We start from the raw sequence: 23,536 nt of genomic DNA, 5'->3' as shown, positions 1-23,536 counted from the left end.
CTCCAATGACTGTAGCCCTGTAATGGGTGACCCCATCCATCCACCAGCTGCCCATCTGGCCATTCCACCACTCCCCTCCCCAACGGGGCAGGGGAGACAATAAGGTGGAAAATCTCATGGATCGAGATAAAAACAGGAAGATCACTTACCAGTTACTGCCATGGGCAAAACTGACTTGCTTTGGGAAAAATTAATTTAATTTATTGCCAACTTAAAATATAGTTGGATAGCAAGAAGCAAAGTTAAAAATTATCCCCTGCCTCTCTGAGGGGGGCCTTCACTGCCTCACCCTGACCCTTCTACCTCCTCCTGCCTTGAGCTTCTCTGAGGGGCTCAGCCTTGCTCTGGAGTGAGGACGGTGGGGAACCAGCTGGAGTCAGTGAGTCCACTCAGAGCAGCTACTGCAGTCCCCCACACCTGGATATGAACAGCTGGAGCAGGGAAAGGCTGCACAAGGCAGCTGGGCACAGTGAGCACAGCTGGCTGCCAGGAGGAAGAGGTGCCAGGGGTGTGTGAGGGAGCCTGGCTCCATCCCACCTCAGCAGCCTGTCAGACACAGTCCTTCTGGCTAGGTCTGGTTCATGGTGACCATGACAAAGAAATCAAATGCCATTGCAAAATAGGGGCCAACAGTGAGTCCATTCCCAAAACCAAATACAGAACAGGGACCCTGAGTGCTTCAGCTCATTCGGAAAAGGACAGAGTGCCCAGACAGGGTGAGAAGGGCTGGGGGACAGGCTGTCCCTCAGGTGAGCTCCAGGCTCAGCAGAAGGGCGAGTGACAAAGGTTGTGGTGCTGGACCTGCACCTGCCACTGACGGAAAAGGAAGGAGAGAGGATTTCAGAGAACATATCAAAGTCAGCTCCCTTGCTTGTGGCTTGAAGCCAAGCTGCTGTTGCAGAATCTGAGAAACACAATTGTCACTGAGGACTTGTAGTAGAAAAAAAAATTTAGGATATAATAGCATTCTTGTCCCTGCACAAGTGTCACTTTCCTCCGTAGCAAATCTGTTCCTTATTTGTAGAGGAACCCATACCTGGAGAGGGGTGTGATGTTTTCCTTAATAGATTATGCTTGAAGATAAACTGCAAAATATTTTCTCATCTATATGCTTTAACTTCCATTAATTTACAGAGGGAATATCTGGTTTCTGAAGTAAGGTTAGAACTAACCCAATTACTTTTATTTTTCAGTGAAAATTATAGTAAAACATTCAGGTTAGACATTATGTTGCAATGCCACCAAACTGGGATTTTAATAAAATAGCAAAAAATTAAAAAAAAAAATCAACAACAACAACAAAAACACCAGAGGCTGCAAAAAATTAGTTTAATTTTATATTTGTTTCAATTCTAAAGCCAGTTCTCTCTGATGTTGGCTGAGGGAATATTCTGAAAAGTCTGTGATGCAAAATCTGCAACGACACAAACCCAAAGTGAAACAAAAGATTTCCATTTCATGCCCAAAGTCAAAAACTAGAGCTTTTGTTGGAGAACTTGGACCCCACTGGGAGTGACCCTGAGCTGTCTGCTCTAACTCGATTGCAGGTGTTAAAGAGGAGCGGAGGCACTCTCCAGACGTCAGTCCCTCGCCCGGACAGGACCTGCCGCTCCTCGGGAGGCAGGTGAGCCGCGGGAAGAAGCCCGTGCGCACACGCAACGGGGAAGAAGTTCGCCGGGATGCAAAGCAGGAAAAAGTAACGGGAGTTACTTTTCAGGGTAAAGTCTCTGCCTGACACCTTCCCCCGCAGCAAAGTCAAATGACAGTATTGATCGCTGGAGAGCATTTGCAGCGTGGCTGGGGCCGGGCTGCTGCTGGGTTCGCCGAGCCGCGGCCGCGCATCCCGGCGGGGCACCGCGTTACTGCGGGGCTGCCTCACGACCGGGGGCAGAGCGGGGGACACGCGGGGCCGAGCACGGAGGAGGCGAGAACGGGGCCGTGCGGGAGCGCGGGCAGGTGCGCGGGGCGGGCGGGCCGAGTGCGGGGGCGGTGCAGGTGCGGGGCGGGGCGGGCCGGGGGGCGAGCGCGGCCGCGCGGGGCGGGGCGGGCCCGGCTCCGGCTCCAGCTCCGGCTCCAGCTCCAGCCGCGCCGCTGATCCCGCTGCGCCGCCAGCCGCGCCCGGAGCCGCGCAGTGTCCGCCGGCTCTGCCGCACCCCGAGTAAGTCCGTCAGTCCCTCCGTGCTCCCGCCGCTGCGGCCGCGGCTCCGGCCGGCCCTGCCCGCGGGGCGGGGGTGCCGGGGATGCGGGCGCTGCGCGGGGCTGCGCCGGGCGGGTCTCGCCGCCCGCCCATTGTCTGCGGCGCCCCGAGGCTGGGGGCGAGGTAGGGCCGAGCTGGGCCGGGGGCTGAGGTGGGGCGGCTGCGAGCCCGTTCGCGGGGTTTTCCGTGGGTGGTTTTTCGTGAGCTCCGAGCCGAAGGGCTGCCGGGGGGACGTGTCTGTCCGCCCGGTACTCGGGGCGTTTTGGAGCTCGGTACTGCCGGGGCTGCTCTTCCCGTTAATTCTTCTCAGGTGTTTCTACTTTCCAGTTATTCTCCCGGCTGGAGTCTCAGCCCTTTTTGCTCGTTGACTGAGGAAGTGTTTATTTATTTTAAATGATGGTAGCCCTTCTTGGTTGTCTTAGAGCAGAAGCGGGCGTGCTGTTACAGGTCTCTCTCCGCAGCATTCATGAATCCCCTTTGCCATCATAAGACATGTGCATCTAATCAGTGAGATGTATAAGGCAAATTTATACTCTGACAGTGTCTCGCTGAACACAGGCACCTGCAAGCATCCTCCCCTCTTACAAGTCTGTGTCCTGATCACTTTGTTTGCTGCACCCACAAAGGTGTATTTCTTTAGCTATGCAAGGTAGCGATGATTTAAAATATCTCATGTAAGAAGTGGTACAACTCATGACCCTAAACTGCTTGTGTGCATCAAGTGGTGCTGAGTGTTAATCTCAGGGGACCGGACATGCGTGTCTACCTTGAATGCTTTTTGTTTGATGATCCTTGATGGACTTGCTAAGTGCATTAGTCTGTAGGCTTAGAGTTTTCTAGCCCCTGAGAGCAACACATTCTGCAAACACCTCTGTCTAACGTGGAGTTTAATTTCAAAGGGAAAACCCATGGTACGGAACTGATGTTGATATTATGGAAACTTGATTCATAATTTCCTCGAAGAAAGAAGAAATCTTGGAGTGATTTTAAAAATGGAATACAGGGGTGTTGCAGAAATAAAATGTTTGCATTGTCCATCATCAATATAGACATTTAGTCCTTCTCTACAGTAGTAGCAATTTGTTTTAATTTTCCATTTGTATTTCTTTCTGTAGTGATTTTATATTGATTGAATTCCTTTTCTTTCCTATCTCTGTGGATGCTGGTCTTTAATCCAATTCTTAACAGCATTTGCAACTACAGTTTCAGTTCATGCCCTCATCTTAAGGAAAAGAAAAACCATCTTGTAGGCAGTGCTCTTATTAATTTCACAACTTTGAATTCGTAAGATTCACGTGACATTGATCTCTTTATTGTTTTTGTTCTCTTTCAAGTTTTAATATAACTTGGCCCATTTCAGGCAGGTCTTGATTGAGAAGGTGATATAAAAATGCAATGACTGCCTTTAATGATCATTTTGACTACTCCCATTGTGTGTTCTCCAGTTACAATGTGATGTCAGTTGTGAGTCTCTATATCTCTTCTCTCCTTCCCCTTGTATATTATTCCTCTTTACCAAAATATTTAGCAGTCAGCAAGCCCATTTTTCACATAAGTTAAATTTGGTGCTAACGCACACAGAATTGATATGATTTTTTTCCTTTCCCTAAGAAAAACTAGAAAGGGGTTAAGATGTGTATAAGGAAAGGTTTAATACAGTGGAGAACCAGAGATTTCTTTCTTTTGGAAAAGAGTCTTTACCAATGTTTATTGAATTTGCTTGTCTGCATGAAGAAAAGAACTGTTGTTTTGTTATCTAGCAGCTGTAGGAAGATTGACAGCTACAAATTGCAAATCTATGAAGGATCTGTCCATGACACAATTTTTAGTTCATTTAGATCGTTATCCTACACATCTTGTCATTTGCAAAATTATATAAACAAGATCAGTAAGTTTGTGGAGAAGATGTAAATGCAGTGAATATACTGTAAAGATTTTGAAGCTCTTTGGGATAATTAGCAGAGCATGGTCTTGCCTGAAATATGACATTACTACAGTTAATTTAATTCAAGTAGGAACATACTATTGTAAACATTATACTGTACAAAAGAAATACATGTTTTGAAACATGCTAACTCTGTCAGAAAAACATTAAGTGTAATAGTCTTTTTGTTAAGATAAAGAGAACATCATTGATGTTGTGGTGTGCTTTGCATTTTTAAACAGAACCCAATGAATTACAAACATTCATTATGCTACAAGGAATTGCTGAAACTTCTCAGGACCCCAAAATAGAGAGTTATTTGTATCCTCATACTCGCATATTTTCTGATTACAGTTTCACTGTAAAACCAGAAATAAATAAAAAAAGCTATTGTTCTGAAATTAGTTCTCTCCTAGCTCCAGATCTTTTGTTGGTCTACTTCTGTCTTGTAAATTTATGTTTAAATACCTCAATGTGTTCAGGTTATGGAACTTCCTGTTGGGAAGTGTGGGAAAGCTACAGAAAGGGGTCTGGGAGCAGTCTTTGTTGGATCTTGGAAAAGTTAAGGGCATATAATCTGTGGTGGAAGGTCAGGTTTACTAAATCTCTGAGAAAGAAGGTAGCTGAAATTTTCAAAGGTCAAAAAGAGCAATGTGCTAATTTTAAAGGACATCTTGCATAAATATTTTTTCTCTTAACATGTCAAAATGTGAAAAAATAAATATTTCTCATCCTGTGTTTCTATCTTAATGCTTAACAATTCAGTATTTCTTAGACATGATATTTGTAACACAGGTACTGTTTTTCTAAGGCTGTTTCATTCTCTGTGGACTCAAGAACGAGCCAGTGGAAATGGTCTGTATTTATAGGCCCATACCAATTTACGGCTTTTGAATGCCTCAGTTCATGACTATTCTTGGCACTGTGGAGTGTCACTTTCCAAAAATGGACTTCTTTGAAACACGTGAGTCTTTGGAACCAGTGTCATTTCGCCTCCCGTTCGGTTCCACGTGTGAATGGCAGAGGTGGTCACAGCCAGAGTCTGCTGACATGGAGCTCATCACATGTCTGTGTTGAGCACTGACCCTGTGGGCTGATGTGCTTGTGGTTCAGTTGGCTTAAGTTGGTATAGACAAAACTAGGTAGTTCCTTAGGGGATGTGGATGGAGGAGGATGACATCCTCTGCTGTTCACAGAGGATAGGTACTGCAAATTTATTACTGAATTCTGCTGCTATTTACAACTGGTTTTAATTTATTTTTAAATACTGTCTCTTAAACCTTTATCTTGGGAATTAATTCCTGCCTTGGCACTGTATTTTAAAATTAACTCAAACCCTGGTGGATTCAATATGCAGGAGACTCTTTTATAAATGACAATGTTAACGACAGATGATTAAATACAGGGGCTGGAAAATACATACCAATTTGTCTGTTGTTTTTCCATGCCATGCTACAGGTACATTGATTATCCCTGGTACTCCAGGTGATTCTCTTTGAATGCATTGGGGTGGAACTGAAAATTACAGAAGTGTACATCTTCAGGAGCTCTAAGACATAAAACAAGTCCTAGGTTTGATCTGAAATAGTCAAGTATTGTTGATCCCCCAAGAAAGTGCTTAATGCTCATCTCTTTTACAGACAAGGAAACAGTCAGTTAAGTGTGTCATTTACATGGGGAGTGAATATTTAATGGAGAAAAGTCCATGTCTCAAATTATGGTGATATTGTGGATACCTTAATTGTGAACTAATGTAAATGGTGTCTTGAAAACCAGACAAATCTTCAATGTAATTATAAATCAAAATAAGGGAAAAGAGAGATGAAGTATTTTTGAAGGCTGATATTGGGCAGTGTTTCACAGCTAGAAATCAGTGTTATTCTGTGAGAAAAATAGGAAGTTCTTTTTTTTTTTTTGATGGTATAAAACACCTATTTCTTCCCTTGTAAGCTGAAGATCACTTGACTTTATCATACAATTCAGATGTTTGAGACAAGCTTTCTTTGGTGAAGAAGAGTCATTGTATTTCTCAGTATGTTCTGCTCCCATGGCAGGCCTGCGAACACAGTAAGTGCTTGTGATGCTATTAGCCAAGGGCCTGTTTCTTTAACTCAAGTAGGAAAGATCTCCACTTGGAAGAGAGAGGCTTTTGAGTCCTTTCTTCCAGAGCAGGAGGAGTTCCTATCAGTTTTGCAGTAGTATTTTTAAGCGGCTCCAATTACATATTCTTAACTTTGTTTCGCTAGTGGGAGCTCCCCTTTCAGTGTCCCTGACCTTTTTCAGTGAGGTTAGCTTCTGCTGAATCTACCCTGCCTGTTCTGTTAGGTTGTAATTCCCTTTACAAAGTCCACTTTTACCTTTATTTTGTCACTTCTGGTTTTGATCATATTCCTTCAGTTCTCAGAAATATTTTGTCTTCCTTAATCCTTATGTTTCCTACTGATATACCACTTCCACCTCTTTTAGTCTATCCAAAGAACCCAATTCCTTCAACCCTTTGGTTTGCTCGCTAGCTCTAAGATCTCTTTACACCTACAACGTTTTCTCCCACTTGAAAGCTAGTCATGACAATGTGACAGCACATATTTTCTTTGTCCAGCTGTAGCATGTATCTGTAACTATGTTTCTGAACTTAACGTTGGTGCCACTAACACTGCACACGATTCCCTGTGAGGAGAGTTCATCCTGACAAGTTGTATTACTGTGAAAAGGGCTGATACATCCATGTTCTTGAAAGCCAGCAGAGTTGATTCCTAAGGACTTCTGCGTGTGAGAGCAGAACTATTGTGCAGCATCCAAGACATATGATCCCAATTTTCTTTGTTAAAAAGTTAAGTGACAAACTGCTGGTGGGTTCTGTTTGCTCCTAAACCAAAAAGAAGCAGTCTTCTTGAGTCAACAACCTTGCTGCTTTTCCTTGCTAGTCTGCTGAGGCTCAAAATTCTGAGATATATTTCCTTCTACAGAGCTTAGTTTTGGTCTACAGAATGCATTACAAGGCTCTTTGGGAGAGCTTGAAGTGCAGAATTCTGCTTTATTGGTGCTGCTCTAGAAAGGAGTAGTCTAGCCCTGCATTTTCTTCATGACTGGTCGCTTCTTTCTAGTTCATAATGGAAAATATTACTGTAATTCCAGTACTAGTCAAATTTTTAAAATCTGCTTTAAAAATGTTTTAACCTCATTTGTCTGTTGGTGTGGGTTAAGGAAAAGAAAGAGTGAGTTCTTCACGTATAATGAACATGCACAGTTCTGAGTCAGACATAGCCAACCTGAAAATGTCAGATCATAAAGTTCAGCATCTTTGAATTGGGGTTTAGGTGAGGCAAGACCCACTTATACTTTGTCATTTTGAGTAAGTATTACTTTTTTTATTTTCCCATAATTCAAAGAACAGGTGAATGAACCTGTCTAAGGCTGTAAAATTAAAAAGAAAAATCGCCTTTGGAAGGAAGGGAAACCAACCATTTCACAGATCAAAAGATCAAGATGAGACATTTCAGCTATAAATAAGAAATTACACAAACATTATTAGCATGAGAATGTGAGTATATTGTGCAAAGTCTAATGAAGTGTGAAGTCCCTTTTTGTTTCATACAAAACATAGAAACTAAAAAATCCCAGGGTATGAACAGTAGTCATAAAGTCAAGTATCCAAATTTTTTTTCAAAACTAGAACTTCATGTTTTCTAGACAGTCTCCAGTTAGATCTCTTACTCCTTTTCTGTTCTGGTAGTGAGTCAACTCTTTTTCCCATTTGAAAACTGACAAAACCCCACTCTTTCTCCAGATTGCTTGAGGTTGTGAGGAGAGAAGCTTTAACTGCTCATTGCCTTGGTAGCTCCACCAAGTTAAAAAAACCCCCAACTAAATAAATCTGTGGAGAGTTTTACCATGTCCTTGAGCATGTAAGATAAAATGTGTTGAACACATGCTGAATTTCTAGAAAAAACAACTGTTAAACTCTAAGCCCTATGGAGAATTTGACACACTTATAAAGTAGGCAGGTTTCTCTTCTTCTACATGAAGAATTTGTCTCTGTCATTGGGACACACCAGAAATGTTTTTGCTTCAATCAAATGTCATATCTTTCCACTAATACAGGAAGGCCTTCAGATTTTCTCAGGAAAACATTGCTTGTCCGCATTTAAGCATTCCCATTTCCTCTTAGCGAGTTACATACAGCAAACTGAAGCATTTGCTTTACCACAGAGCATCAATGAAGCATTTATTTAAAAAAGACAAGAGAAAGGTGTTTCCTTTCCCTATAAAATGGCAGCATAATGGAATTTGTACAAAACTGTACCTCTTTCTGCTTACAACAGCATCCTGTAGCAGGCAATGTTGGGCAGCTTTAGGTGGGCACACAGCTCCTGTCCTATCTTGGGCACATCATGGGTAGTCTGGAATATTTTTCTTTGTGGAGATCCCTGGACCTGCTGGGATGTGTCTGCACTTAAAAGCCAGTTCAGTAAGAAAAGCAGTGTGGATTAATGCAAACAGGACACTCTACTACCAGGTCTCCTGGACATGAAGTAGTTTGATGACTCCCACAATATACTTCTGTGCTCAGTATCCCTGTGAGTGACTTTGACTTGGAGAGTGGAGCCATTACATCTGTGGGTATACAGCAAGCATGTCTACAAGTGTAGGGGTGAGAGGGAGAAAATACGTGATGGCGTCAGGAATTCCCTTGGCAGTCCAACCTAGGATGACTGCATTGCTCGCAACTGGAAGAGATATATGTGTTGATGGATGGATGCAGAGAGTGAAAGAGATTGGTACATGTGTAGGTATTTATCAATTTGAAAATAAGCTGGAGTGAAGACAAAATGCAGTTAAATCTTAAAGCACTGCAATTTGAAAGGTAGCACTGTTCTGTTACCATTCCTACTCTGTAGAAATGTTCACATGCGTGGTTCAGCTGTGAGTATGGAGTTTCTGAAGATAGCAAGTAATTGCAAAAGGGGGATTTACCTTGTTAGGCTTTCAATTGTTTAAAAAAAAAATTTACAATCTGACTTTGGATGTGATGAGAGGAAATGCATCATTTATATGGGGTTTTTTGCTTTATTTAAACTGTAAATGTAGAACTCTTCTTACTTGTGCATTGTTTCAATGTGCTGGGAGCATCTAATAGACATACACATTGAGAAATTGTTGGAAATGTTTTTACCACTTTGCTTTCTGACAGACAGTCTATAATCCAGTTTGTCAAATGAATTTTCTTGATTGCCTTGCAGCATATGCAAAGTACTTAAAAATGTTGTAATTGCCTCTGAAGAGTTGGGGCAGGGGGAGAGAACAACACAAAAGAAAACAGAAAAAAATTCAGTTTTCCATTATTATGTAAGTATAAAGAAAATGGTACTGTAAAAGGCAGCACAAAAGATATAAGAGGAATGTTATAATGAGAGCAATCAAGTCCTTCAAAATTCTGGGTAGTGGTTGATCAGGGGTTAGGGAGAACACAGATTGCTGTGTAAAACATTGAACAAGCTAAACTTAAGCTATCAAATGCACTTGCAGTCTGACTGTCACTTGAATATAAATATTTGAGTTGTGTGTTCTGCAGGACTTTTAAATGTGGTGTTCTTGCTAAAGGTGATGGGTGTCCCTCTACCTCCAAGTCTATAAAGATCAAAATCAATTTTACTTCTACTACTGTGATATTTAAGGTATTTTAGAATGCATGTCAGCAATTGTCATCTCTCTTCCTACAGAATTTACAGCTTACACTGATTTTGTTACCTACACTGAAGAAATGGAGAAAATTTTTTTCTATGTATTGTGATGTTTGGGTTATAAGTAGTCTTAAGCTATTGTTTCTTCTATGTTAACTTACTTTCTTCTTACCAAAATTATACTTACAGTATTTGTCAGGAATCTATGGAGGGCAGAGATATAAACTCTTAGCAAACAGAGAGGGCTTCACAGAGAAGTGAGAAAACACTTTGCAAGATTCATGGTATGAATTAAGCTGCTAGTTGATTAGCTTTTGCTGCAGTTTTTCCAACCACTCAAGAAAGGCCAGTGTGTGGTACAATAAATCTAGATATCTTAGAGGCTGATATTCCTGTATCTTAGCCTCTTGGTTTTTGAAATGTTAGTAGGGCTTGTAAATCAGAAGGTTCTGCTTGATATTCTGGGCAGTGTGCCTTTGAAACCAGGCTAGAGGGAGCACCATGACTGTTGCCTTTTGGCTAAAACACCCAAAAATTGGCTGGAGAAAGTACTCTATGTGGGAAAAGACCTTCCCTATCTATTGCCAGGAGGTGTCACTACAGCTCAGCAGTAACTATTTCGTTCCCTTGAGATGTGCTCTCATAGTTTCAAGGTCTGGTCTAAGTGCTGGTGTCATCAGGTGCAATAATGCACAGCCCTTTATCACATGTCTGGGGAAGGAGCACTGAAATTGTGCAGTCTATTAATTGATATATAGACAAGTAAAGAGATGATGCTAATGTGTGCTAAGTGTGCTGTTCCTCAAAAATACCCTTCCTACATGGATGCTGAAGTGTGCCTTCAGTGTGATACGTGTGCTCCTGCCTGTGGGGAATCTGGGCATATACAGGGCTGTGGGGCAGCTGTTTGTACTCTCTTGGTCCTGCTCATCCCTCAGGGTTGTAGCAGAGTCTCAGCAGTCACTGATCAAACCCAGGACACCAGAATTAGCATGGCAAGATGTCTTTTGAGTACCATGAGAGCGGAAATGTCAGTCTGAAAAAGCTGGAGCCCATGAGTAGGTTTGGGAATCATATCCTTGAATGCTGCTGATACCACTCTTTCAAAACAATTTAAATAATTTATTTTAATGCATGAGAAGCTTTTTATTCTCAATCAGTTTTGCACAGCATATTATATGTATTTTATACAGCCTACTAATGAGCTGAAGACTTGTTAATTATATGTGTGTGGAATGGCATAGCTGCTGAATTATGCACATTATTTTTCTTTTCAACGAAGCCTTCCTCTTAACTGTATCTATCCTGGTTCGAATGTACACCTCAAGTTGCTGTAATGAACTCATCTACTGTCACTTCATTATTGTCAGTCTTAGGGTTTTGGTGGTGTGAAGAGTCAGTCTGAAAGCTGGAAGAGCTAACTAGGCAACAAAAAAAAAATACTGTTTAAAAGTGGCTTCCTATGTTGCATAAAACAGTTGTCAGGAAGTTTATATCCCCTGAAATAAAAGCAAAAAGTTTAATGACGAAAGAAGTGCAAAATCTGTAATGGTTCACTTAATTATCTTTCTTTGTCTGTATGGTTTGAAATTCATTACAGTTTTCTTATTTAATATTGTCCTCTTGATGGGCAAAAACGAACAAAAAACCAGAAAACCTCAACATCAAAACCTGAAGTTATCCATGTATTTACAGCAAAATATTTTATAATAACAGCTCAGTGTTGTGAGAATTGGAATCTAAGTAGAGATAGGTACCCTTTTCCCTGAATTTATTATGCTTACAAAGAGTATAAAATGTAATGGTAAAGCTGATCAGCTGTTTCTTACCTTGGAAAATTCTAGAAAGCTACAAAAATGTGCAATGCTGGTGATATCAGTTACTTACTAAACAACACATTTTTATGTAAACTTGGCATCTAGTATAGAATTTAAATCATTATGTGGAAATAAGATTTCCAAAATCCCTGCATCTTTTACTATGAATTATTCATATTAATGAATTCTCATCTCTAGCTCAGTATATTGAATGGGCATATGTTTAATTTACATGTGTTGGAGGCCATTCTCGTAGATCTAGGGGAGATGTGGAACCTTTGCTTTTGCCAGAGCTCATATTTAAACTGGGAGGCTGCTGGTGAAGCCTGACCATGGAGTGTTTTTCAGTGTGTGTGTCTCTTTAGTGTGAGTGTGCCTTGTAAGCCTCCGCTGGTCAAAGATGTGCAAAAAAAGTGAAAACCTGTATGGAAAACTTGTGCAATTTTGTCAGCTGGATGTTAGGCATCTCTGTCACTTCTTAATCTTCTCTTGGTGTTTTCAAGTTTCATTCTGATGCTTAAAGTGGTGGTTTTGATTTAGGAACCTTAAGTGGATGGAGATCAGCTTATGTCAGCAGTTTTTTCCAGTCAGAAGTGGACTCCCCAATTTTCTGTGTTCTGTCCTCTTCCCAAGCCGTGGGCTGTGCAGGTGCTGATCAAACATTCCTGCATTTATGCAGGTGTTGTTGGGAGGCAAAGGTAGTTTGAACCAGGATTTCTATCACATTGAAAATCCTGAACTTAAACAATGTCATGATTGCAGTAGGACCTGTAGGCTGAAAGTCTAAATTGCTTTTCAGAGGCAAACATTGATTGGTTTTGTGTGTTTGTTTTTGAAAGAAACACCCAACAAACCAAACCAAACAAACCCAGAGAAACACCCCAACAAAAACCTCTCAGTTTTCAGTTTAGAAAAACGTTGGGCTGCTCTTTTTTTTTCTGCCTTTTTTTTTTTTTTTAATTGAGGATAATTGTGTTGTAAAAGCCAAAGATTTGTGCAAGTGGGTAGAGAAAAGTAATTTTGCTGAGGATTTCTGAAACTTTGTGGGGGAGGGAGAAAGGAAGAAAAGCAAAGCTTTGTATTATGCATGTAATGAAAAGAACCACAGCTTTATTTAATATGCTATACTTATGAGTTTCTCCGTTTAGATGAGGGAGTTGTATATGGCTAAAATAAGCAGAAGAAGGTCAATGGACCATCTTGATCACAGACCCAGGCTCCATGAATCAGTATTGCCTTCAACAGAGTTTTTGTAATACTGTCACTTGAAGACCTGATAAGAAGTTGTGTGTGTGTTCACACCCAGAGCAGCCTTAGTGAATTTCAGACTGAGTATCTTCTACATTTCTCTCTAGTTATGGGGAAGTTTTTGTGATTCACAAGCAACTTAAAAAAAAAAAAGGAAACAAACAAAGCAAAAAAAACTACCCCTGCATTCTTCTGCGTTCTTTCTGAGTATGTGCATTTTGGACATGTACTCATGGGGAGAACAGGTGCAAAAGAAAAAAAAAATCCTAAATTAGCCTGAAGGCTTCTTCAGTCTTTGTTATTGTTTATGCAGAGTGTTCAAGAGATTTCATTTGTTGCGCTAAAGCATCAGCTTGTTTCAAATAAGCCATGAAATGACTATTAGACAAATTATCAGCCTTAAAGGATTATATGCATCCCTCATGTTAGGTGCTGCTGCAATATAAACACAATAACAATAATCAGCTTAGTTAACTTCAAGTAGGTGGACTAAAGGGAAAAGTGCATTTTCCCTTCCATCTTCAACAGTGGAACGTGTGCTTATGTGGAAGACTAGGGAGATTGCTTAGGGGCATTCTGAAGTCTTATGTTCTGGGTAACCAGGTTTGTTTCACTTTTCTGGGTATTCTTTTAACACGGTGATTTCATGATATGACATGGACATGAAGAACCTCAGGTTTCAATGGTAAATGTATATGCCAAGTTCTTAAAGGGATATATCAAATATTTTCATACCTAGAAATAACTGTAAAACCAGAAAAAGAAAATGGAGCTGTACAATTACATATGGGGATTCAGAGACTGAATGAGTTATTTTCAAGCATTTCATTACAGGGCTTAATTAACTACTTGCCAAACTTTGTAGTTTAATGTCAATTGTTCATAACCAATTTGGAGTACAATTTATTGTACTGTCTTGGAGAAAATTCATGTGACTAAAAAAGTGTCTAAGGTAAGCAGTTGTTTCTGTTGTGATTTAAAAATATTTTTCCTTTCTGCAGCGTTCCTTTGGGTGTTTTCTATGGCTCATATAAAGACATGATAGCTTTAATTTTGACAAAAGGCGTTGTTATTAAGAAAATTTATGGCAAAATGCTGTAATAGAGGCAAAGATGTGAAAGAGGCACAGTTTTAAGACTTGGAAAGAAAGCCATAGGAATTATGGCCATGGGAGAAATTCAGAAAGCCCTTTTTTGGTTTTGTTTGTTTTGTTGTTTTGTTGTGTTTTTTTTTAATTTTTTCTCTCTTTTGTTTTTTGGGTTTTCTTTTATATTTTATTTTTATAACGGTTGAAGCCTAACTTAGAAAATTACAGGGAAATCCCTTGACCTACAGCTCAAAAAAATTAGGATGCAGGAGGTGCTAAAGTAGTAAATAACCCACCTCATGTGGCTTTATTTGAGATGACACTTAGAAGACTATTCAAGTCTGAATATTAAACTCCCCATAAGTAAGCCCGGGAAGAAGCCCTCTCATGTACCTGAAGTCTCTAGATTTGGAAAAAATATTTACTACAATATTACAAGCGAATATTTTATATTTCACCTGGATGAGATAAAAGTGCCTTTGGGATAGCAGGTTTTCAGACTTTTTGCCATGACCTTGTTTTTGATTCTTCTTTATAGATTGTCCAGATAGAGGTGTCAACATGGTGTTATATTGCAGAAAGCCTTAATATGTAAGAAACGAGGGGGAACAAAATTGTCTTTATTTTTTCCCCGTGCTGGGCCATAAATAAATTGCAAGGGGAATGAGCAAGAAACTGATTCCACTTGAAATGTGGTTGAAGAAGGGCATTTCATCCTTCTCTCTCATGCAAATCCAGTTTGATTTTTTTTTTTTTTTTTGGAAGTGAGATGCTTTTACCCTCAAAAATCTGCACTAGCTTTACTCATTGCAATAGCTTTTGCTTATAATAATGTGTAACATACTGTATGTTGTTGTTGCCACAGATTGATCTGTGGGAACGGAGTGGAAACATACATTAGTGAGACAATGTAAAAATTTCACACTTCTGCTGCTTCTGTAGTGCTTGTGTTTGAGATAAATGACAGACCCCAGGACAGCAGTTCTCCCCCTCGTTTGCACTTTCTCCTGGCACCAAGGAAAAGATTCGGAAGCCAAACATAGACATCTAATGCCATTTTAAATGCTTTGGGTACCTGAGACATCTGTCAGGGCTAGCAGGTGTGACAGATGACTTAATGCCTTTTTTAGCAGCAGTTGAGAGCCACGGTGGGATGCCCTCAGGCATCTAAAAAAGCAGTAGATATCTATGTTTGGGTACCTGCATTGTTCCTGAATGCTCTGTTGTAAAATTAAGTAGATCCGGTAAAGATGGTTTAAACAATTGTATAGGCCTATTTGTATGTGTTTAAGAAATTACCTGGAGTAATTTGGAAGTGAAAATGATAAAAGTGAGATTTATCTTAATTTTCTTTTGTATCAGTTTAAATTGCTTTAAAAATTGCTTGTAGTACAATCTCTATGCAAATTTGCAGTTGTATGACAAGGGAGGTGGGCGCTTTGTTTTTTAAATGATCGGTTACAAAGCTCCTGATAATCCCACATATTAAGCTTGTTGTGTTTTGAACTACAGAGGTTGCTGCTTGTAAGCTAACTAGTGTCAAACTCACATCATTAGATCAGGCAGATTTCCAGCAGTTTGAACAGAAAATGACTGTTTCCATCCAGCTGGTGCCATTGTGGAGATAAGGCTGTAGTTTGTGGAGTGCAACTCTGTGATCAGGCAGAGCCTTGGGCCAGGCGTACACGTGGCAGCGAAGCTGAGCCACCAGCAGAATCCCAGAATATGCCAAGTTGGAAGGGACCCACAAGGATCATCGAGTCCAACTCCTGGCCCTGCCCAGGACCATCCCCAAGAGTCACACCGTGTGCTTGAGAGTATTGTCCAAACTCTTCTTGCGTTGTGTCACCCTTGGTGCTGTGACCACTGCCCTGGGGAGCCTGTTCAGTGCCCAGCCACCCTCTGGGTGAAGAACATTCTTCTACTATCCAACCTAAACCTCTCCCAGCACAACTTCAGGCCATTCCCTTGTCTTCTGTCACTGGTCACCACAGAGAAGAGATCAGTGGTCTTGCTTTGTGTTTGAGGTCCTTCACACACCCAGGCTGGTACCTGTACCAGCTCCTGGGATCCTTCTGCTTTTATCACAGGCAAAAATGCAGGGGTTAGGAGAACTTCAAGTTCTCTCTGCAGCAGGTGAGAAACAAGGGACCCATCTGTAACCTCACAGGCCATGTCTTGGATGTGCTGTTAGTTTAGAAGTAACTGCAGCATTTCATATTTTGAGGTGTTTAGTAGCCAGATAATGTAGATATTTAAATAAATTCAACAAAATCTAAATGACGTGTTCTGGAATTGGTAGTTACCCATTGAGCTCTGTGATCAAAAAGAAATATTGAACATTTCAGAATTATGTTATGTGTTTACATTCTCTGTAGTCGATGTATAGTTAAATAATAAGGCACAACAGGCATTAATCCCTTTTAAATATATTCCTGATGTCAGAGATATAGTGGGGAATGAGCTGAAGGGTGTGTTACTTTAACTACCTCAGTGGTACAATAATCTTTAATTCATTGCCAGGAGTGTCTCATTGCTGTTCTGAAACTGATATTTAAATAAATAAATAAAACTTTTGACAGATTTTGGCCTTGCTGGTGCTGAATTCTGAAGATGTTTGCTTTATTCATATCAAGACCAACACGGTCATAGCTACCAGAACTGTCACAGCTACAAAGTACATCCACAGCTGCAGTCAGTAGTCCAAGTAACTTTTCCAATACATGCTATCCATAATTTATTCTAAGCAGAGCCAGAAATAATTTGTGCTTTAAAAAACTGCTAGAATGGTGAAAACTGTAACGCAGTGAAGTCAATTTTTTTTTTGTTTCAGAAAGATGTGAAGCAACTAGCGTGAATGATTTTTTTTTTTTTTTGATAGCACTTGACACTTTCCAGTATGGAACATCCAGCTAAACAGTGCATTATTGCAAAGTACAGGAGGAGTACACAAAAGCAGGAGCAGACTTGTTTCTTGTTTCTTTTTTTTTTTTTTTTTGGCTAATATGCAATCACAGTTAGTACAAGATGTTTTTATTTTGAAACGTGGCAGTGTATATTTTCATAGGTTTTAACATCTGTTCATTACCAATTGTTTTCTTACCAGCTATTCTTAAGTATTTCAGAGAAAACCCAAGGGCTTATTAAAATTTTAGTAGGAAAGCGTATTTTTTTCAGGGCACACAAGATGTTACCTCTAAAGAAATATTAGTGAATTACTTTTTTCCCTTGGCTTTAATGATTTTATAATTATATTTTGTCTTAAATGAAATCTGCATAAGTTCACTGTTTTCCATCTTTACTGGATAAAAGCTAATCTTGCCCTGGAATGTGGACAGATGGGAATAACCATTGTAACCATTAGTTATGACTGTTTCTATGCACAAAATTAGTTTTGGTTTTTATCTTGATTTTATTTTGAGGAGGAAAACAAACAAATTCATACACATCCTACCATGTTTTGGTTGCTTTGTGTGTAGTGATTAACTGGAGTACAGAGTACTTTTATGGGCTGGAAGCAACTGAAAAATCGACATGGAAAAACAATGTTGTATTATGAGATTTCATAATTAAGAAGCAGGCAAGAACGTATTTACTTTGTTTTCTTATGTAATATCTTAACAGATATGGACTTGAGAAGGGCCTTTTCTGTTAGGACCACTGGGACATTTTTCTTGTCATCTTTATTGTGAGATATGATCTGTTACCTAGAGCTGTTTGGAATATTTCTTTTAATTGTTTCTTTGCACATGAATGTAAAATACAGACAAAGCCTTTGGTTTATTCTAATAGCGGTTTTCTGACGTTTGAGACTGTAGTGCTAAAAATCTCATTTTTCTCTTAGGATTGAGTTATCTGTATTTTGTGGTCAGAAAAGGAGGCTGGGGAAGGGGATCCCCTTGTGGAACTGGCTGGACAGTGTCTGTTACAAGCTGTGTGTGATCCTGTGAGATCACAGTTATTTCTCTTACTGATTTTGTGCTTTAGTGCTGCAACTTTTCATAAATGTGGTTTAAAAAAATAAACACTAAGTTGTCAGCAGTTCTGTGACTGTCATACGGGGGAAGAAGGAAAGGTACAAATTTTCACGTTAAATCTAATGGCAAACATAAGTGTCTGAAAATTTGCAATATCTTGTAGTGAGTGGCTAATCCAAAATAACTAAAACAGAACAAAATTTATTCCTTAGCCTTGCTAGCAAACAGTTGACTGAAGTTTAATGATTTATGTATCATCTGTAAATGTATGATGCTCAGCTAGACAGCCAATACTGTCTTGCTCTTTTTTTATTTAAATTTCTAATCCTCTCTGAATCCATAGCTTTAGTATATCCAGTCTTGTGTATTCATCTCCTATGGAAACTAGATATTCCTAGTCTTTAAAGCCTTCTTCCATGCCTTTGATCATTTCATTGCCCATCCCTGGACCTTCTCAATGTTTTCTAGTGTTGACTCGTGTAATTGCATTATTGTATTTTCAATGTTTATTCTATTTCTCTGTGCTAATACTTTTTCCCTGTGTGTTTGCAGTTCAGATTGAAGCTAATGTGCAAGCAGGACTATGCAGGAGATAGTTCTAGCAAATGGCACTGAACCTCCTTTAAAATGCTGTTTTAAAAAACGTCTGCAGCAAGCTCTGCTGCCTTTCAGATCTTCCTTGCTCCCTCTTCCTTCTGATTTCAGCCAGGACCCAAACCCACTTACCTCCAGTGCAGAAGGAGGGGGCTAATTATTGATTCCTGGCTCCCAGACCCTGGGGGTGTCACTGGCAAGTCCAAGTCCACGCCAGTGCAGTCTGGCAGCTCCAAGTGAACTGCTGTGCTGCCTAGGAGCTGTTGAGGAATTTTCCTGGCCTAGATTCTCTGCTTCCTCCTGCTCATAAACCCATTGTGAACTACATCAAGGACTTTAAAGTGTGGAAAACTGGCATGTGCAAAATAAATTTGGTTTTTTTTCCCCTTGTTCATATCTCTGAACTGTCTTAACTGCAGAGGTCATGCCAGGGGAGGGCTGAATAACCTTACTGATAACAGCTAGTTGTTAAAGCTGGCTTGTTTCGTCCAGCCACACTCAAGGAGCAGTCCACATTGTTCTTCTGAAGTGCCTTGCCTTGTGTTTGAGCTTATTAATTTGCCATACAAGTTTGTTTTACAATTTACCATGTCTTCTGCAGAGACAGGGCAATTCATTATGTCACTTCGCTTTCATCTCTTTTTGCCTTGGTAACCACACTCTGGGATACTTAGGAAAGGAAAGATCCAGTAGCACACTTACTGAGGGTCTGGATAGTAAACCAGAAAACTGGTTAGATCGTTAAAATCTGCATGTTTTCACTCACTGACTTCACTTTTTCCAGAACAAGAATCTAACTTCAGTTGGTCCTGCTCCTTTGGTGAAGTTTAGGTCTTTCAAATCCTCTCTGAACTGCACAAGTAGCAGAATTAATGCCTATAAAACTAAAATAGTTTGTAATTCAGGATGAGAGAAACAAGAGAAGTGGCAGAGTTTTGTTGTAGGCTCTACCTGAGACCTGATTAAAGCCTGCCAAGTCTGTGTCTGCAGAAACTCTTTGGGAGGATAAGCAGTCAAATCAGTTTTATATTAACTTTAAAACCCATATTTTGGTAAACTTAAAGTGCTTTTTGTGGCCATTGTGTGTGAAGTGAATTCAAAAAAAATAATTACCAAAAAAAAAGGCCACTGTAGCCTATATATGGACACATGTCAAATTAATCCTTTAAACTGTTTGAGGGATATTAAAATTGTTCTTCGCTTTCCAAATCAGGTATTTCTTTCAGGGAGAAAAATATCAAGGGCTGAAATTTATTGAGTGTAATTACCTGCAGCTTACAGTGCTAGCTATTTACTTTCTTCAGCAAGGTCTAATTTATTTGCCCCACATCTGGTGATACTACAGGTGCTGAAGGAACTTACGAGGAACTAACTGCTTGAGTGGTGAGAGGCTTTGAAGAATTTAAAAGTGGAAATGTAAGAGGAGACAGAAATTCCTGAGGATTTTTATACATATCTAGATACAGACTCCTACACAGTCTATCCTATAGTATTCTGACATATAACTGCAGAATGAATAACTTGGCATATTTCCCAAGAGACGTGAGAGTTTATTTGGAATAACTCCTTTTATGGCATGATGCTGCCTATACAACTTATTTTAAGATGCAAGATACTATGTTATTCCTGCTGTAAATGTAACATCATTTACTGTTGGATCTTTGTGTCTTGATGGATATACTGCTATTCAACAGTTTCATTTTCTTAAGCATGTGTGGAAGTGTATATACAACCAAGAAAAATCTGAATAATAATTGAGAATCATATTCTACATGTTTTCTTCTGAGTTTGTAATTGCAATATTTATTGAAGTAGGAGACATACAAAAGCACTTTTACCTTTTAGTATGAACCTTTGTATTGTAAGCAGGTGTGTCTGAACTGTGTTGTACATGCATGTACATATAGTACCAGTCTCATGGAGAAAAGGATTAAGGTCATATTTTAAGTATAACATAAAAAACTCTTCTACCATGTGGCAGGAATGGATATTAAGGGGAAAAGTGAGCTATATTTGAAGTAGGGGAATAAATATTCTATTCTTCTAACTTAGTGCACAGAACTGACCTTTCTCATAACTACTTGACTCACTGCAGAAATGGCTTATGTGGACCCCAGGGCCTCTGTAACCCCTACACTGCTGAGGGTGAAAATTTAGCAGTCAGTGGGTAACACCATGGCCTGGTAAGAAATGCAATAATTTTTGCATATGCAGGTGTTGGATTTTTATCAGACTTTTACAGTACTTATTGATCTGCTAAAGAATTACTAGAACTAATTTATATCCTGGACTGAAATATGGAAATTGTAGTCATATGCTTTGTATGGAATCAATAAGTGCCTTTCAACACTTCCTCTGTTGCTGAAAGCAAGTGTGCAGTGTAACAGTCCCAGTTCCTCTGCCCAGAGATTAGATTCAGTAAAAGCTGGTAAGGAGGTACGTTTGTGGAAGAAGGGAGCTGAATACAGAGAGGTTACAGGTGTATTATAAGGTCAGTGGTTATCTGTGCAGAGCACTGCAGAGCATCTAAACTATTGCCCACTTCATGTCCTCCCTTAGGAGGAAAATATACAGTAAACAGTTAGGTGGTGTGTGAAGATGGCAGATCAAAGTAGTTATTGACATCAGCAGATACAATCCCACCAACACGTCCATTGTGATCTGTAGTTCTGAGGCTTGGTATTAACTCTGAAAGGAGCTAACAAAGCCAGACGAGCAGAAAGCAGGGAGGCACATGAAATGGATTTTTGACAGGTGAAAAACTGCTCATACTGGAAGAACTCCATGTACACATCGCTTCTTTCTTTTCAGCCTCACGTACAGCAGTGCTCCACCATCAGCTTTCTTTCAGGTGATAAATCATTCTGAGGTCTCATCTACTTACTGACTTCTGGTGTATGTGGAATAAGGTAGCAGAATCTATCCCTGGTAAACCTAATTATTTCTCTGTGACTGTGAGAAATCAGCTCTTTGTCTCAGAGAAGATTGCCTGTATCTAACACGATCTTATGAAGCCACAGAAAACCTGAGGAGGGAGGAGAAGAAAGGAGCATGCCAGAAGCATAATGCTGCCATTTTAAGGCATTTGCCCATCCACTTAAGAAGAAAGGAGAGGCACTGGCAAGTCTCAGTGTTTGTGTCTCCTCCTTGTTCTCACAGTAACTTGGAGATATCCAAATATTGTCAGAAATCTATCATTAAGCATGTCCTATTCTAAGAAAATGTTCACCAAATATGAATTTCAGGAAACTTTATGTCTTCATAGAAAAAAGACTTCTCAAGCCATAAATCACTTTGATTGTATTTGCTAAATAAATGCTATGCTATAGAAATAGCATAGAATATAAAAATCAGAGTTGAGAGCTTACCTTTAAGGAGAATGACAAAACTGACTTCAATTGGGTCATTTTTCACACAGAATCTCCAGAGTGCTAGAAAGGGAGAAAAATAGTTTCTAGGGAAAAAAAGCCCCTACCCAAAGGCAGTACTGAATCCAGAGCTGACGGTGATCCAGTCTTAGTGCTTTAACAACTGCTAGAGTTCTCTGATACATTTTCTTCTGTGGTTTTAGAGGGGTTTTTTTCCCCTTTTTTATTTGCCTTTGGCTGTTTTAATGCATTGTATTGAGTGTCATCTTGTGGAACTGTGTAACTTGTACGTTGGCTTTTTAATTGAAATTAAAGTTTAGTTAAAATACAACTGCACAGATAAAAAAATAGTATGTTAAATTATTAGAATGATTTTTTTTCTTTTATCAAGAGGTAGCTTTATCTTTTGCCTGTCCCTTATCTGACAGTTGTCCATGTGCTCCCACTGCCAATCATCACACACAGGATATTTAGTCTACTATTGTGGAAGCAAATTGTTACATTCAAGAGACAAAATGAACTGGATAATATTGTCAAAACATTTGTCAGTTTTTCATATTAGGTGCAAATTAAAAGACGTATTTTACTAAGCAGAGCTACTAATAGGAGCTATATTAATAATGAAAGATAATTTAAAAGCATGACTGCACAAGCAGAACAAGCCTTTGAAAAGGTCCGAATGTACGACTGTGACTGAATAAACTCATTAATTCCTTACACATTTCCATTCTTATTCCAGGCAATCAAAATGAAAATACGCAACTCTTTAGTAGCAACCCTTTACTGCAGCAAAGGAAGATGTGCTGTATGCTTGATATCACAGTACATATGTAGTTGCCTATAAAAAGTCATGCAGAGTGTCAGCACTGTATTTTCTCATCAGAAAAAAACATGTATTCTGGGGTGGATTTTTTGCCCGTAGAACTTCTCTTACTGGTCATGTTTCAGTTGCCTCATGCTGCGTGTTTAACAAATCTGAGTAAATAATTTAAAAATTAAGAAAAACATAGCATGTTTTTAAATGTTCCGGTATAACATTGGAGGAGTCACTCAAATATATAAATATATATGTGGGAGGTGCTGCTGTGATATGTTAATTTGCAACTTTGCTTTAAAAAAAGTCTTTGTAGAGAAGTTCTGTCATTGGGCACTAGACCAGAAGGGATGGATCTTGTTTAAAAAAAAAAAAAAAAAAAGAACTGATGAATTGTTTGGGCTGGATTTGCAGTGAAAAGTAGGGTTAGATAGAGAGTCCTGTAACTGTTTCCTAATCTTTTATTGTCCATTTCTGACTTGCTTTAACTGAACCAGGGTCCTAAATGACCCTGCATAGTTGGGGTCTGTGTTGCTGTTCTCTATCCCAACTGTTCTCTCACAGTGTAATAAAGGGGAAAAGTCTTACAGGTCTTATTGCTGGTCATAAGAATTTTACAAATGAGTGGGAATTCTTCCCTTGAGCTCCCCTGCCACCCCAGTACTGAAATATTTGGTAGAATAAGTTGCCTGAAAGTTTGGTAGACGTGAATAAATTTGACATAATGGGGAAATATGGGGGCAGAAAATAAAGAACAAAAAGGATTATTTTAAGGGGAGAAATGAAGTGAGCAAAGAAGACATAAGGAAAATAATAAGAAGGTTACAAT

The 23,536-nt window shown here is 39.6% G+C and overlaps 1 protein-coding gene across 8 annotated transcripts in view; it reads left to right on the top strand.

The window, feature by feature from the left end:
• Positions 1 to 1,556: 1,556 nt before the first annotated feature.
• The window catches only part of SEMA6D (semaphorin 6D), a 216,872-nt gene continuing 194,892 nt past the window's right edge, over positions 1,557 to 23,536 (top strand). For 4 of the 8 annotated variants that reach the window (XM_039390134.1, XM_039390132.1, XM_039390133.1 and 1 more), the window contains exon 1: positions 2,076 to 2,158. The gene's annotated coding sequence lies outside the window, so the exon portion shown is untranslated. Of the gene's footprint in view, positions 1,719 to 2,074; positions 2,159 to 23,536 lie in introns of those variants that run through there. The other 4 variants (XM_039390130.1, XM_039390128.1, XM_027732036.2 and 1 more) reach the window with 3 other exon arrangements.

Source organism: Pipra filicauda, unplaced genomic scaffold, assembly GCF_003945595.2.
Source record: "Pipra filicauda isolate LSUMZ 115617 unplaced genomic scaffold, ASM394559v2 scaffold7_size6619720_pilon, whole genome shotgun sequence".
Taxonomy (NCBI): Eukaryota; Metazoa; Chordata; class Aves; order Passeriformes; family Pipridae; genus Pipra; species Pipra filicauda.
Note: the sequence above shows the minus strand (reverse complement) of the source record. Positions and strands in the feature narration are given on the sequence as shown.